The sequence below is a fragment of the Pelodiscus sinensis genome, chromosome 10, assembly GCF_052426305.1.
Source record: "Pelodiscus sinensis isolate ZL-2025 chromosome 10, ASM5242630v1, whole genome shotgun sequence".
Taxonomy (NCBI): domain Eukaryota; kingdom Metazoa; phylum Chordata; order Testudines; family Trionychidae; genus Pelodiscus; species Pelodiscus sinensis.
Window position 1 is genome coordinate 14,478,059 of NC_143061.1, and position 15,002 is coordinate 14,493,060.

The 15,002-nt window shown below is 41.7% G+C and overlaps 1 protein-coding gene and 1 long non-coding RNA gene across 4 annotated transcripts in view; one reads left to right on the forward strand and one right to left on the reverse strand.

Annotated features, from left to right (window-relative positions):
* Positions 1-5,853, reverse strand: part of NAALADL2 (N-acetylated alpha-linked acidic dipeptidase like 2) — a 984,106-nt gene extending 978,253 nt beyond the window's left edge. For all 3 annotated transcript variants that reach the window (XM_075937993.2, XM_075937986.2, XM_075937990.2), the window contains exon 1: positions 5,628-5,853. The gene's annotated coding sequence lies outside the window, so the exon portion shown is untranslated. The remainder of the gene's footprint in view (positions 1-5,627) is intronic.
* A 2,746-nt stretch (positions 5,854-8,599) lies between these two features.
* LOC142830797 (uncharacterized) lies at positions 8,600-14,656 on the forward strand. Its single transcript, XR_012906305.2, has 3 exons — positions 8,600-8,669; positions 11,405-11,492; positions 14,317-14,656. It is a non-coding gene; the product is annotated as an uncharacterized LOC142830797 (long non-coding RNA).
* Positions 14,657-15,002: the final 346 nt, after the last annotated feature.

Here is a 15,002-nt window from a genome sequence, read left to right on the forward strand (position 1 = left end):
AAGGGAATGCTACACAGTAGGCCTTTTCCCAAACAGGACTCTTTGTGTGCTTGAAGTGTAATCAGAAAATTGCCCAAGATCTCATTCTCTGCCTCCTAAGCGGATTCTATTCTCTCTAGAGCAATATTTGATTTTGACATTTCATTGCACAAAAACCTAATAAGCAACAAAGCAAGGCAGCTGCAAAAATGGGTAGCCAATACTGCAGCCTTGTGAAATGCCTGCAGCATGAGCTCCACAGATCTCCTGTTTGCAAAGTTGAGACACACAAATGATTTATCTCCTCACACATGATTCATGCTAATGGTTATTTTGCTCCATACAGAAAATTACCAAAAATGTGTGGACAACAGATAAATGTGATTAATAAATGTGATTAAAGGAGTTGGGATTATCTATATAAAACCACATAAAAATGGGGCATAATTATATAATAGAATGTGTGTGACCCCGCACACTAGTACAACAGTTCTGGATGCTAGGCCCCACCACACAAGGAATGAGGCAGTAACAGGGAGCTATTGTTTGAGGGTAACAAAAACCACCAAGGACAAGAGAATGTCAAGTTTGTCTGAATGGCATGGAAGATGATACTTCTCTCTGCTAACAAATAATAAGTGACAATGCATTAAACCTTCAGAACGGTGCAGACACTCGCATTTCTGTTATTTAATACGCAGAGCACCCCTATGAACATAATAATCCTCATTTTACACATGAATTACAGGACTGATTTGTCCATATAGCAAGTTAGTGGAACTGGGATGCAAAAAGTTCCTGGGTCCATATCCTGTCCACTAAATGAGTTTGCTTCTTCTTTCACATTACTGTACATCGTACATGTCTATATTAGAAGATAACGCATGAGTAAATTATCTAGATACAAGGAGAAATATACAATAACTTGTATTTAAAATACTTAAATGTGCAAGTAATTTATTCTTCACCAGTGATATTTACAATATCCTGTTCCTACACTAACATTTAACATGCACATTTTACCGCAACAGGTGATAGTAGACACAGGATGACCACCCTCTTACTCAACATACAGGGGTTTGAACCAGGAACCTTTAAAGCCCAAAAGCATGAATGGCCAAAGGCATAAATAGGACCTTTCATACATTCACCAGTAGAGTTGCACAACATAATTTTTTAAACAAATAGTTTATTCACCAAAAAATTCAGTTTGGGGTTGACTGGCGCTAATTGTGTATTCACATCCAATTTGATAAATTGTTTTTGCAAAAATTCAAAATATTTTTACATTTTCAAAACAAAATGTTTTGAGTTTTACTTTCAGAACAGTTTGTTTAGAAGTTTGGGTAGATTTATTTCTAATAAAATAAATATCCCTAAAAATAAACAAAATAAATCATGTAAGTGTAACAAAACACTTGGCCTGAAATGATTTGTGATTTTTTTTTCCACCAAAACAACAACAACAAACATTTCCATTTTGAGTCAACCAAAAGAAAAGAATTTTTGTTTCAGCCACCAAACTGAAAAAAAAAATGAATTATTCACGCAGGCATGTTCACCAGTGAGTTAGACAGACTTTCAACATACCATCAGTTAACTTTTTGAAAACATTTTTGTTTAAATGAAGAAAGTTCATTCTTAAACCACATTCCCACCTGCCCACCCAAGGATTGTAAGGGAAGACCAAAATGCTGGTGACAGTATGTAACCATATTGCAAGGACACCTCTACACTGCACCCATAACTCGAAATAAGCTACTCAATTTGACCTGCGCAAATTGTGTAGCTTATTTCAAGTTAATTTCAAAATTTCGCTGTCTACACAGCACTTATTTCTAAATAAATCACTATTCTGAAACATCCCTTACTCCTCATGGAATGAGGTTTAGAGGGATCTTGGTATAGCAAGCCCATTATATTTCAAAAGAACGGCTGCGCTCAAAAGATGCGGAATAGCTATTTTGGGATACCTTCAGTAGGCCGAACTAGCACTGCAGTGTAGACATAGCCGAAATGAAAGAACTTGGAAAGCTAACTCATGTTCTACTGAAGCTGGAAATTGTGATACAGGAGATATTGGATGTTGTGACTTCAGCAAACCCAAGTGCAACCTGTAACAACCATATGATCTACAAGTATCTTTCACGCTGATGTACAAAACTGGCAGTTTGCACTATACATTTTAAAAAACAATTTCTTTGTAAATAATACCAGGAGCCAAATTATGTGATACTTACTTTTAAAAACTCTTAAGGTAAGAAACCTCAAATGTATAGGTTAACATGCAGGATTTTCTAGGACAGTGGTTTTCAAACTTTTTTTTTCACAACCCAATTGAAGAAAACTGTTGATGCCCATGACCTAGCATAATTATATCTTTAGACTGGAATGCAAGTTCCAGAGTAGGTCTGCAGGGTTTGAGGTGTGTGGAGGTGGGGGTGTGAAGGCTTTGCCTGTGGGTGTGGGTTCTTGGGTAGGGCCAGAGATGAGGGGTTTGGAGCGCAGGCTGGGGCAGAGGGATTTAGTACGTGGACGGGGACTCTAGACTGGGGCACAGGGAGCACGTTCTATCTGGGGGTGTAGGCTGTGGGATGGGGCGGGAGATGAGAAGTTTGGGGTACAGGAGGTTTTGGAGTTTGCAGGGCACAGGGATGGGACACAGGCTTACCTCCAGCAGCTCCTGGGCATTGATGAAGTGGGATGGTAAGGCAGGCTTTGTGCCTGTCCTGGCACTATTTGAAATCCTGGGAGGTGGGCCAACACAAGCCAGCCCAATTCTAAAGGCCCTCCCCCAGGTTTGCGGGAGGGGCCACTGGGCCAGGGACTCAACTGATTACTTGGGACAACTAATGAAAAACAGAGTCGGGGTACAAGTTACACATTCAAAATGAGAGAACTGGAAGGGGAGCCTGTCCCAGCACGGTGGACCACCCTTCACAGGGCATAGTACCAGGACAGGCATGCAGTGTCATCCTACAGCAAGACAAGCCAGTGTGTGACTTTCTGCGACCCAGCACTGCGTTGTGATCCATACTTTGAAAGTCGCTGTTCTAGGAAAACTTTGTAATGTCTTGTAATAACATTTGTTAAATGTTTCCCCTGCATAAAGTTGTACTGCTTAATAAAATTGGAAAATACAAACCAAACAGCCTACCTCAACTCCAGACCATTTCTGTTTCAATTATTTTAGACAAGTAATAGACAGAGTGCTTCTTTTCTATTCCAGACTTGTCTCTACAATTAAATGTTTTGACTGCAAGATGAGCAAAACTGGGAGTAGGCGCTTTTCTTGTCTTATTGGAAGTAAATGCTGGATTATGTATGCACTTGGCCTCTTACAAAGGCTTTCTACATTAAGAATCTAAAAATATATAGTGTTAGTTAATATAGAGTAGTTTGGCATTGTTAGAGCACATATTACCACTTTATAGATGGAGATTACTAACAACATTCAATATGATATCAATCAATAAAAACTGTACTGAATGACTTGAAAAACCTATATGAAATAGGTTGTTTTTGTTCAACAAAACAGTCAGAATAAGATTTGAATTCTTTGATTTCTTTCCTTACTAAAGATTTTCTCTCTATAGAATACCAAGCTATAGCAGTGCCAGTCAATCATTCTCGTTTGCTGGATTTGCCAATCCAATAGTCTTTACATAATAATTCTTAATTATAGTCCTAGTCCTGTAATCTAACTCACCAAGGCATACTGTACTTCTATTGTTAGTAATGTCAAGGAGGTGCTATCTGCTTGTGGGGACCCAATCAGTACAGATCACATTTCTCGATCAGGGACTAAATTGGAATCAATGAACCACTCACATAAGCATGGATTACTTGAGCAAATGAAGATTGAAGGACTGGGGCCTTGAATGAAAAAAAAAGAATTTAGCTACATTTATATCTTTGCATGCTGTCTGGGAACGTTTTCTAGTTGATTATTTTAATAGTTAATTTTAAAAGCCAAGACATGGGCCTTTGTGGAAATTTTCTAGACTATCACTGATTTAAAAAAAAAAAAAAATCACACAATGCTAATGTTGTTCTTTGAGTTTCCAGATTAAAAACATAAAATAAAAACATTTAAAGTCTTATAAGAGAGTAGAGCACAATTCACTTCCTCTGATGGTGTTAAACTTTTTCTACTCAATTTTACAAGTTAAAAACAAAATACAGGAGTATGTAGCACTTTAAAGACTAACAAGATGGTTTATTGTTAGTCTTTAAAGTGCTACATAGTCCTGTATATTGTTTCAGCTACACCAGACTAACAAGGCTACATTTCTATCACTATTCTACAAGTTAAAAAGATATTCATCCCCAGCTGCACAAAGAACAAACACTAAAATAATCTACAGTCTCAGTAACTCAAGGCAAAAAGTTAGAATCAAAGACAATGTAACTAATGATAATAATGTAAGGGATATTTGCGATGCAGATCACCTGTTACTCAACACAATTTTAATTAATTCGAGACAGCACCTTAAACAAGAGAGAAATCATGCTGAGTTAAAAATGCTACATTTCTGTGTAGCATGAATCACCTTTTATTTACATTATGAAGATAATGTCAGAATAATTAATTTCCAGTTCTGTCTGTCTTCTAACATGCCCTACAACAAGAAAGAGACAACCAATTTTTTATCGAAGTTTGCTGACTTCTTGTTACTGGTGAGCAAATTTAGCAGCACACCTAATTTTGCTACAGAGAATTTAAGTCTCAAAAGTACTTCTGCATTTTCATACATTCATCTGTTGGGACAAACAGTGCACACAACCTATTAAGATGCCTTCTCTGTTCTCAAAAGAGCCTCCAATTACTTCCCAATTAATTACCACCAAAAAAAATGATCGATGTCTGCTTTCACAAATCTTTGCCCTTCTTTGACTAAGTTATGTCCGCTATTTGATGCTAAATCAAGGGCGGGGGTCGAAATGTACTGCCTTTTTTTTTTTTTTTTAAGTGCTTTCAAGGACTCAAACAAGAGCAACGTTAATGCCGCACGCTGCATTCTTTACGCAGGCAAACTCCCAACAAAGTGAATGGCAACTTCGCCTGGGTGAGGACGGCAGGATGTAGCCCTTTGCATCCTCCTTGCGTGGGGTTCAAAGATTTCCTTCAGACACTGCTGAGTCCCCGTCTCCGTCATTCGGAGAGGGATCCCCCCTCGCTCTGCACGGGCCAACACGGCGGGGAGGCGGAGAGGGGGTCAGCTTCTCTGTGTCTCTTACACAAACACAGGCGTGACTCGTTACACAATGAATGGAGCCAGCCCTGGCTCGTGGCCCGGCTGGTGCTGGTCCGCGGGGACACGTTCTCACACTCTGGGGCCACCACGGGAGGTGAGCAGGGACCCGTGGCGAGACCCGGCCTGATGGCTAAGCACCCCCCAGCCAGGGCCCCCCCCCCTAGGACATGGCTCCAGCTGGCAGGCTGCTGCAGCGACTCCTTCCCCACCCGCCCCCTTCTCTTGGAACAACCCATCACGCCGCCACTGGGAGGGGGCGAGCCCGAGCGGGGAGAACGCGGGCGCAGCGCGCTTGCAGCTGGAGCGGCAGCGGCCCGCCCGGGCGCCTCGCGGCTGGCAGACCGGCCCCTGCCCCCGCCCTGCGCAAGGCATCTCCGAGTGTCCCTTTACCTTGCAGAGGAGCGAGCCCCGGGCGCGGCGCGGCTGCACTGAGCGGGCTGGGGCGGGAGGAGGGGGGGGGGTTTTCAGCAGCCGTAAAGCGGAGGGAGCGAGAGAGGGAGCGAGCGCCCTTGCCCTAAGCTGCTGTGTGCGCTCGTTGCAAGGGATCAGCCCGCTTGGCAGCCCCAGCCACGGGCCAGGGCCAGAGGGAAGGAGCGAGGCTGAGTCCCAGCCAGCCAGACGTGTCTGCACAGGGAGGAAGGGTCGAAAGGGCAGGAGGAGAGGGGCTGAGGTGGGAGGGAGAAACTCCTGCGGGACAAAACTCAAGGCTTGGCAGAGACACAAAAAAAGCAGAGCCCAGCCATGTGGAAAAAGCAAAGGCAGCTCTGCCAGGCCTCCCCTTGCTGTGCCACAGAGGGTCACTGCCCTACCGTGACCCAGGGCCTTTCCTCAACCCGAAGCCAGAGATGTCGGTCTGCCTTGGCCAGCCTGCCATCATTCAGGGTTTTTATCCTCCGACGGCTGGGAAGTGTCATCCCACTGATGGGGAGGCAGGGTAGGACTGATCCAGGGCATTGCCTGCACCACAAAATGATGTTGACCTTAGCAACACCAGCATACAGCCACCACAAAAATTACAGGGCGTTTGCATGTCCACACGATGCTCCTGGTGTTGGCAGCAAGTATGCATGATCGGCAGGAGTGCTTGCACCGATTGCTCTGTCAGTGTGGAGCACCGTGGGACGGCTCTGGAAAGCCAGCTAACAGTCAATGTAACCCACATGCCTCCTGGGTGTGGTGCACTGTCCCATCTAGTGCCACTGAGACCACTTAGAGAAAATAATGTGTCTGCTCTCCAGCCTCAGCCACTAACCAGCTGGTTCTAAGGCTCATGTTCTAAGCTCTCAGGTTTGATTCCACCAGCAAATGACCAGGGTCTGTTGGCGTTACATAAGCAATACACGGTTAATCAAATGACATCAACACTGATGCTGTACCTCTCAAGGAGATGGAGATCTTCAGTTGGCCTAGCAGATCAGTTAGGTCATTGGTAATGAAATTTTAGAGTCGACTCTTCCATAGGTCAACATAAACTGTTTTGTGTCCACTTTATTCTGAAGTGTAGACCAGACCTAACTATCTTGACCAGAGCCACACAGAAAGACTATGTTTGATCCAAGAACTAAACCCAGGTAATTGATATTTCACACTAGTGTGCACTAGCCTCTCCTTCCTCCCCACTGAGTGTGGCTTATTTTGTCCAAATAATAATAATAATAATAATAATACTCTTTTGGCAGTATAAGATGCGTCTGCACTAGGAGTTTCTAGTATATATTGGTGAGCCGTTTCTAATGTGGGCAAGGCTTAAGGGAAGGAGAATAAATTATGGTAATGTAAGACATTTTTATATCAGGATAATTGTGTCCACACTAAGAAATACACTAGTATAACTACATTGTATTTAAAACAAAACACCTCTGAAAAACTGTGTAAGTAAAAAATAATAATAATAATAAAAAAAAATGTACCCCAGGCCTAAGTTTCAAATCATAAGTCAAGAGCCAAATCCTGTCTCTCAACATTGTTTTCTGAGCCTAAAGCTGGGGCTTTAAGAAAAACAATAAATATTGTGAGATTTGTGATAGAATTGCAAGAGTTGGAAACAACGACAGTTGGCCACAATCTGCAGCGGGAATTCTGACCATTTGTCTAAGTATAGTTAGGTCTTTGAATGTGGTTATTCAATAAAAAGTGAGCTTGCCCATATTTTGGGGTTGAGTTCTCATTTTCTCAGGCACATTAAAATGAAATAATACTGTGGCTGCAATTGCCTCCCTGCGTTCTGCTGGCTGTTTTGGACAAGTGTGCCAGGTTTTGTCATTTTTATGCTCTGGTTTTTAGCGTATCTGACTCTCACTAGGGCTTCTGTGTTTAGTTTTGCCCATATTTCACTATAAATTAAAATGTCATTGGCACCACCAGTCTGAGGCTGTACGTCTCAACAGTGACGATATAATAATTTATTTCAGAAGTAAGTGAAAATTCTAATTCCTTAAACAATATTATGGACAGCATCCATCTGGTCTGAAATCTACATTGAAATATAGACTAGCCCTAGATGGGGTTGCTGTTGATGTGGAGCACTCCTTTTGGCTGTGTCAGCAAATAGATTTTATTCCCCTTCCGCTTCAAGCCAACAGAGAAACACCCGATAAATCTGGAAGGCATCTACAATTGGCCCATTCATTTGTATCTGCATCAAGTGGCGATAGTGTCCAGGACTGCAGGGCTATTTTCCTGCTTAGTCCCAATACCGTCTCATCTGACTGATGGCTCTATCCTATTGCTGGGCTCTGCCTCTTTCCTATTCCTATCCTAGGGCAGTAGCTCACTTCTCCTTGGCCAGATCTACACTAGTCCTGGCAGCTCGGATTAAGATATGCAACTACATAGAATGCATAGCTCGAGTCAGTTTACCTTAAGCTGATCTTGGTGGAGTCACCACAGCAGGAGGCCAATGGGAGCAAACATTCCCATTCGCTTCCCTGCGCCAGTGGGAGTGCCCTCTGAGTTCGATTTAGCTCGTTAAGGCTCACTAAATCGAACTGTGGAAGATCGGTCACAGCAGCGTCGATCTTCCATGGAGTGAAGACAGGGCCTTAGTCCAGCTTTCCTCAGACTGTGGGTCGCAACTCCCAGGGAGCGTCACGAGCAACTTAAGGGAGGGTTGCAGCTGGATCTGTTTTTTGTAATGCAAAAATGTGTCTCTTCCCTGCATCTCAGTTGCCAGGTGTCTGGTTTTCACCCAGACCCCTGCTGCGTCTGGCGGGGGCAGGGGAGTGAGGAGCACCACAGAGTCTAGTGAAGGGGCGGCAGGAGGGAGTAGTTGCTGGGCACCACACTAGGGGGGCGCCGGGATGGGTGGGAGTGGAGCATGCGCTACTCTGGCCCACATGACCAGCAGAGACCGGCAGCTGGTCACGTGATGTTTCCCCTACAAGCTGCGAGCTGAGGCAGCTGGGCCGGGCGGCAGGAGCAGCCACTTTAAAAGTAAGATTGTTCCTCTGTGCCTGGCTCTGTGGGTGGGAGGGGGAGATTTGATTGGAGCGGGGCTTCCGACGCTGAGGATGCCTGCCTCGGGGAAGGGGGAGTGCACTGGGATGGGGGGCGCTAGGGGGCCTAGGTCTGAGGCAGGGGGGAGTGCACTGGGATGGAGAGACTGGGGGCATGGCTCAGGAGGAGGGGTGGGTGCATTGGTGGTTAGTGTGCAGTCCCAAACTGGATAAAGTGGAGTTTGAGAACCCCTGCCTTAGTCACACATTCTCTGTCAGACCTCCAGTCATGTCCCATCTGACTGGCAGCTCCATGCTGCTGTACCTTTTTCCAGCTTGAAAGCTTGTCTCGCTCACCAACAGAAGTTGGTCCAATAAATGAGATTACCTCACCCACATTTTCTCCCTCATAGCCTGTGACAGATGGCTACAACTACACTGTACACTTTTTTCCACCCAGTCCACTCTCAGCGCCTCGTCATTGCAAGCTGGATCTGCTCCTTTCCTTGCCCCACTAACATGTTTGCTTTGTCCTCTCTCTGGAGAAGGATTTTTCCCAGTGTCATTGGCCAGAGTCATGAAAAGGCTCTTTAGTTTCTATCATTCTATCAAATAAGTGGTGCTCATGTTTTTACTTTAGTAGTTAAGACATGCTACAGAAAATGGAGGACATATATGACCATATGCTTATACAAAAATTACCGTTTTGTGCTATGCATATAGAGTAAGTAATTTTGGGAACCACTGAGGATCAGCCCTTTGGAAGTGAGTGGGATGAGTTGGACTCAATGAGGTTCAGCCAGTGAGCCTAAATTCCTAAGTTTTCTTCACAATTATATATGATTGTGTAAATTGAACATTAGAAAAGGTATTCTACAAACTCTTACATTTTGCATCTATCAGTACTAATTAATTCCACAGCAACCAAGGACAGTTTCCCAATGCGCATTATAGATTATGATAGCTTTCTAATTGTCTGACGCGCACTAATTTTATGGCTTTGCTGAACCCCCTTAACATCGATAGATAAACCTTGATCTTGAATCCAGTCCTGGTATAATGCTGTCTATTTGTTTAAAATAAATATGTTTCCTCAAGGCAGATTAATGATTTAATTCTGACTGGGAGTGTTTTACTTTTCTTTCTATCCTAAATCTGCAATTTGTCTTGGATTCTGTGTTTCTAATGTAGAAACTCCAGAGCTCAGCAGCCCTTAGCAAAGGTGGAGAACAATCTGTTAAATTTCAAAATCAGGGAAAAGGGACTACTGTTTACACCAAGAGAAGAAATGAAAGGAATGGGGATCAGGATGCCTCTTCTAGAAAAGCGTGTTTATGGCATCTCTCTCTCCATTGAAATGCAAGGAATTAGGAAATTGTTCTCTCAACCACAGGATAAAAGTGCTGTCACCCAAAACTTCACATATCTTACTTGTATCAGAACAGAGCATTTCTGAATTTCAACCCATCCAAGAAAAGGAGCTTCTGCTCTTTGTGTATTACAATTGCAATGTCTGAAAAGACCAATATGACTACAAAAGCAATTACAGAATAGCTCAGAGAGCATCAACACAGTTAATCACTCTGAGGAGCAGAAGAGCGGGAGAAGCTAATTTACAACATTAGTCAAAAAATAGTTTTTCCAACAGGATGGAAGAAGTAGGAGAGATACCCTGAAGAAAAATGATGTGTCATGGGATTGTAGCTTAGAGCCCACCTCCCTTCTCAAAGTCATGCATTTTGTGGACAGGACCATGAAAGAACCGCTGCAAAGCATTTCTGTAGGGAGCCCAACCTAAAAGCATTTAAATACATTAATAACTTTACTCATGTGCATAGTCTTATGAGCCTTTAATCTGTCCCTTGCTGCTTTAACAGCATAATAATCAGTGTTTCCTTACCATCTATCCTCTTTTCTTACTAAAATCCTTGCCTATGATTTGGTCATTTTTTTAAAACCTTGACTATTACAAATACCTCTTCTCTAGTCTTCTGCTATGTCATCCTGCCTCCCCTCAGCCTGACACTGGATATCCCCACTTTGCATCTTTTCTTTTTGTTCTTCTGACCATCAACACAAAGTGTAACATCCTCGCCTTCAAGACCTCGTACAACTTTGCCCATTCCTAAGCTTCTGCAGGTTTCTCCTTTAGGCCAGCAGCAAAACTGGAAATAGAACCTGCATCTGTCAAGTCCCAGTCTGGTCCTTTATTCATGCTTTGTATTTTATTTTTTTAAGTTGTTTTAGGAATTGTTTTGTTCTACAGCCTATGTAATGCAAGAGGTCAGACTAGATTGTCCCACTGGTCCGTTCTGGCCCTGGAATCTATGAATCAGGCCATGCTTCCAATACAGAGCATCACATTTCATTATTCAGTCACAAAGCACCCTTTCTGGAGTTCTGTCTTGTATTATTTATTTAGCATATGCATTCCTTCTTCTGCTTCTCCATCTGTGGCAACAGTATATGCAATGCAGTGTTGTTCATGTCTAAAACTTTATTACTCAGATTAGAAACAAAGTGCTTATTTTGCTACCTAAAAAAATCTCTCTGTATGTTACAGTTCTAATGACCCACCCTTCCTCCCCCCAGTCATTCTTACATGTTACCTGCCAGATTCTATCAGGCTGAGAGCAGCATATATTCAGTTTCCCACAGTACTGAAGGTATAGCCAAAGGCAAATGTGTGAGTTTGTTGGCAAGGAAAATAAATCTTTTTGGCTTGTGACTCAGGATCGCAGTCTCTAGTGATGAATCACAAAGAAGGTAATGCCTCAGCACCCAGAATCATGAAACTAGGGTCTGAAGAAGACAGTCGCAGGTGAGATTATATTTGCAAACTGTTAATGTGATTTAAAAATAACATTGAGGGCAATGGAATCTAATACTTCCCTTTCTCACGGAAGGCTCCTCTGGAGGGAGCAAAAAACCATGATGTGATTAAAATGAAAACCAGGGCCAGCTACCAAAATGATGGTCCCAATTCAGCAGAGCACTTATAGGCTTAAATTTAGCCAAGTCCTTAAGCTTAGGCTAGAAGTCACAATGAAATCAGTTTAATGTTAAGCATAGGCTTACAGACTTGGCTGAACTGGGGCCTCTATTGTGCGGTCCTGTACTGGAAAGAGATCATAAAAGCCAAATTACAAATTCCTACATGGAACGAGACCCTCCCTCTTCCCCCAATTACACAATTTAACCTTAAGCCAATACAATTTTGTAAAGGGATCACTCTGTTCAACAAAAACAAACTCTACTCATAATATTGCAGGCTAAGAACTTGCTGCTGTAGTCAACTGCACCAGAACAATATCAGGGGATAAATAAATAAATAAATAAAAGATGGGGGGAAATGAGAGATCCAAACAAAATCCAAAAAAGTTCTGTGCTCCCTCTTAGATTAAAAAATAAGAGAGTCCTAAGACACAATATTCAAAGTAATACATATCCAAACACATGAATTATCTCACCTGTGAACAATGGACAAAGCACACACATAAAATTACTCATTTATATATATATTTGCAGAGTTGCATCCTTAATCAAGGCTATCTATAGTATTACTGTTACCTAATGTATCAGACAAATGTAATAAAATAAGAGAAATGTTGGTCATCTTTGACTTTGCTCTCCATGATCATTTTCAAACATAAAGCCATCAAGCCACAGCACTACCAAGAAATCTAGAAAGACCCATGTTTCCTTTACATGTAGAGGTTGGTAAAATATAGGTGCACTAATGACTGGTAAACTTTGTGCATGACTTACATTAATAGTTGTTTTTCCATTGATATCAATAGGATCAGGAATCCCAATCACATCAAACCTCCTTGGAGCATGCAGTTGACTAAAATATTCACGTTGCTTGGCTCATCAAACATTAAATAAGCGCATAATATCCAGTTCTCTATTAATGTTCTTGCACATAGTTCATAGATATTTTACAAGAGAAACAGTACAGTACTTACAATAAAGACTATAACCACAAATGACCAAATATAAGAAAATCAACTGCATGCTATTTGTACTTGATTAACTATTTTAGTGTTGGGTTTTATCACATAGTTGAAAATTTAGAGAAAGAGAGAGAAGCCTCAGCTACTGGCCTTTAACCCACATTTTAATTTCTTTTCATTTTAGGAACAGAATACAACCTGCCATTCAATGGCCAAGCCACTTTTCCACCCAAACAGAACAGTTCTGGATCGTCTTATTCCCATTTACCACAAAACAGACGTTTCCCTCTGTCAGTGACATTTCCTGTTTCAGTTCCTCTGCCTCACATCTTATCCACGCTGGCTTGGCTTCTAATCCACTATAGCTAAAATAAATAAAAACATAAATAATAACAATTAATAATACAAATAGACATGATACGGCACTGGAAATGTCCAGTTGACATTCAACAGGGCTCACACTCATACCAAATATATAGAGCGCAGGTAGGGTGACTTACCCAACATTAGAAGTAAATAGAGAAGCCAATCTATATTCACCCTCATTGAGAATTGAAATTGAGATAGGCAATTTGTTCCGAGTGGGAAAGAAGCACTACAGATGTCAGTGCTGCAGGCTGTTTTGGGTCCTTATCATTTACCTCAGCATGGGGTTTCCTCACAGAACCAGACCTCTGATTGTTTTTGAACAAGAAGATAAATACTTGGTGCAAATGTGTGCTGTGTGACAGCTTTGATCAAGCATTGCATTAGCATTTACAGGTCAACCAGGTGATGCTGTCAGAAAAAAAGTTTTGCTTTAATTTAAAACTGTGCCGGGTTTTGTTGTTATTTGGGTTGTTTTTATTTTTTAATAGTGAGAACATTTTATTTAAAAGCAGATCTGGAGAAATAAGGGAGTTTAGAAAGTCCCATAGTGATAGAAAGTGATAGAAAGTCCCAGTGACTTTAGGCTCCCCTTGGTGTGTTGAAAGACAAGGACCCACAGAGCCCATAAGGTGTAATTTACTTCAAGGGAGAGTAGTTCATAGCCTATGATTTTAATGATTGTCCCACAACCAATGATTTTTTTCAAGTACCAAATAATGTGTGGTTAAAATACACTCTCTTATTCTTCAGTAGGATAGCATTTTATGTAATCAGTTCAGAGGGGGGTTGGTGATGGGCTTGGAGATGTTTTTCAGGAGATATTTTAACTCAGGTTTCAGTCTTAAATACTTTAAAATGTTTTGGGGATAGTTTGATGCTTTATTTTAAAAATAGAAGAATAAGTAAATAAAAATCTTCTTTGCATACCTGTATTTGTGGTGACAAATCTGTTATGGGGCCTGATTCAGATTTCACACATACCAGTGCAGATCAGGACTAACTCCACTGCGGACAATGGAAGCATACATCAGAAATAACTCCACAATTATACAGGCATAAGAGAGATCAGAACAGATCCTTGTAGCTTTTATTCTGTCTTTATTCTCTTATGACTTGATCCTCCACCATTAAAATAATGGGGCTTTTACACTAACTTCAATAGGGTTAGGATCAGTAGCTTATTAGGGTTAAAAAAGGCACTAAATATTTTTGTTGCAGAAATCTCCCATATAGTGCTTATTACAAGATTGAGCTCTAAAAAAGATGTCTAATTCAAAAGACTGATTTCCCTCTCTCTCTTATTCATGTGGTACCAAAAAGGAAGAATGGAAATATTTACAGAACAGCTCCTGCTCAAGACACAGAAAGAAAATCACTGCCAAGAAACATGCTGTTCTACAGTCCTGCTGTTACAGTATATTCGGTATCACTGATACTTCCTTCCAGACAATTCCTCTGAATGTAAAATACACAGTAGACTAGCAAAGGAAGCATATCTAGCAGTTAAAGCGTGGAACAGTACATCAAGAGATGTGATTATAGAGGAAGGATGTTTGGTATCATCATCAATCAAAAGTCCTCTTATGGCTTTTATTACTATAGTAAGCTCCAAAGCATGTGTCTTTCACAAACAGAAGTTGATCCAATAAAAGTTGTTGTCTTCCCCACTTGGTCTTTCTGCTTGAGAGGCTTCAATGTATTTGGGTATTTGAAATCAATGGGAGTTAGTGGGGCATCTAAATACCTTTACAGACATGTCCCTTTATCTTTACAACACCCATTTGAAATAGATCTACAAAACTGTGAACCCTACATGCAAACTTCCCTTTTAGCCAGGGCATATTGCACAATGTTCCCTCTATTTTTTCTATCCATGTGTGGAATAAATTTTGCCATGTGCACTGAGGCAGGTACAGATGTGCATCACCAGAAGAAACACATGCTGCCAGCTGTAGGCACTGTAGGAGCTCTCTTAATCGGTGGGGCAGCATTTGAATCTCTCCTGG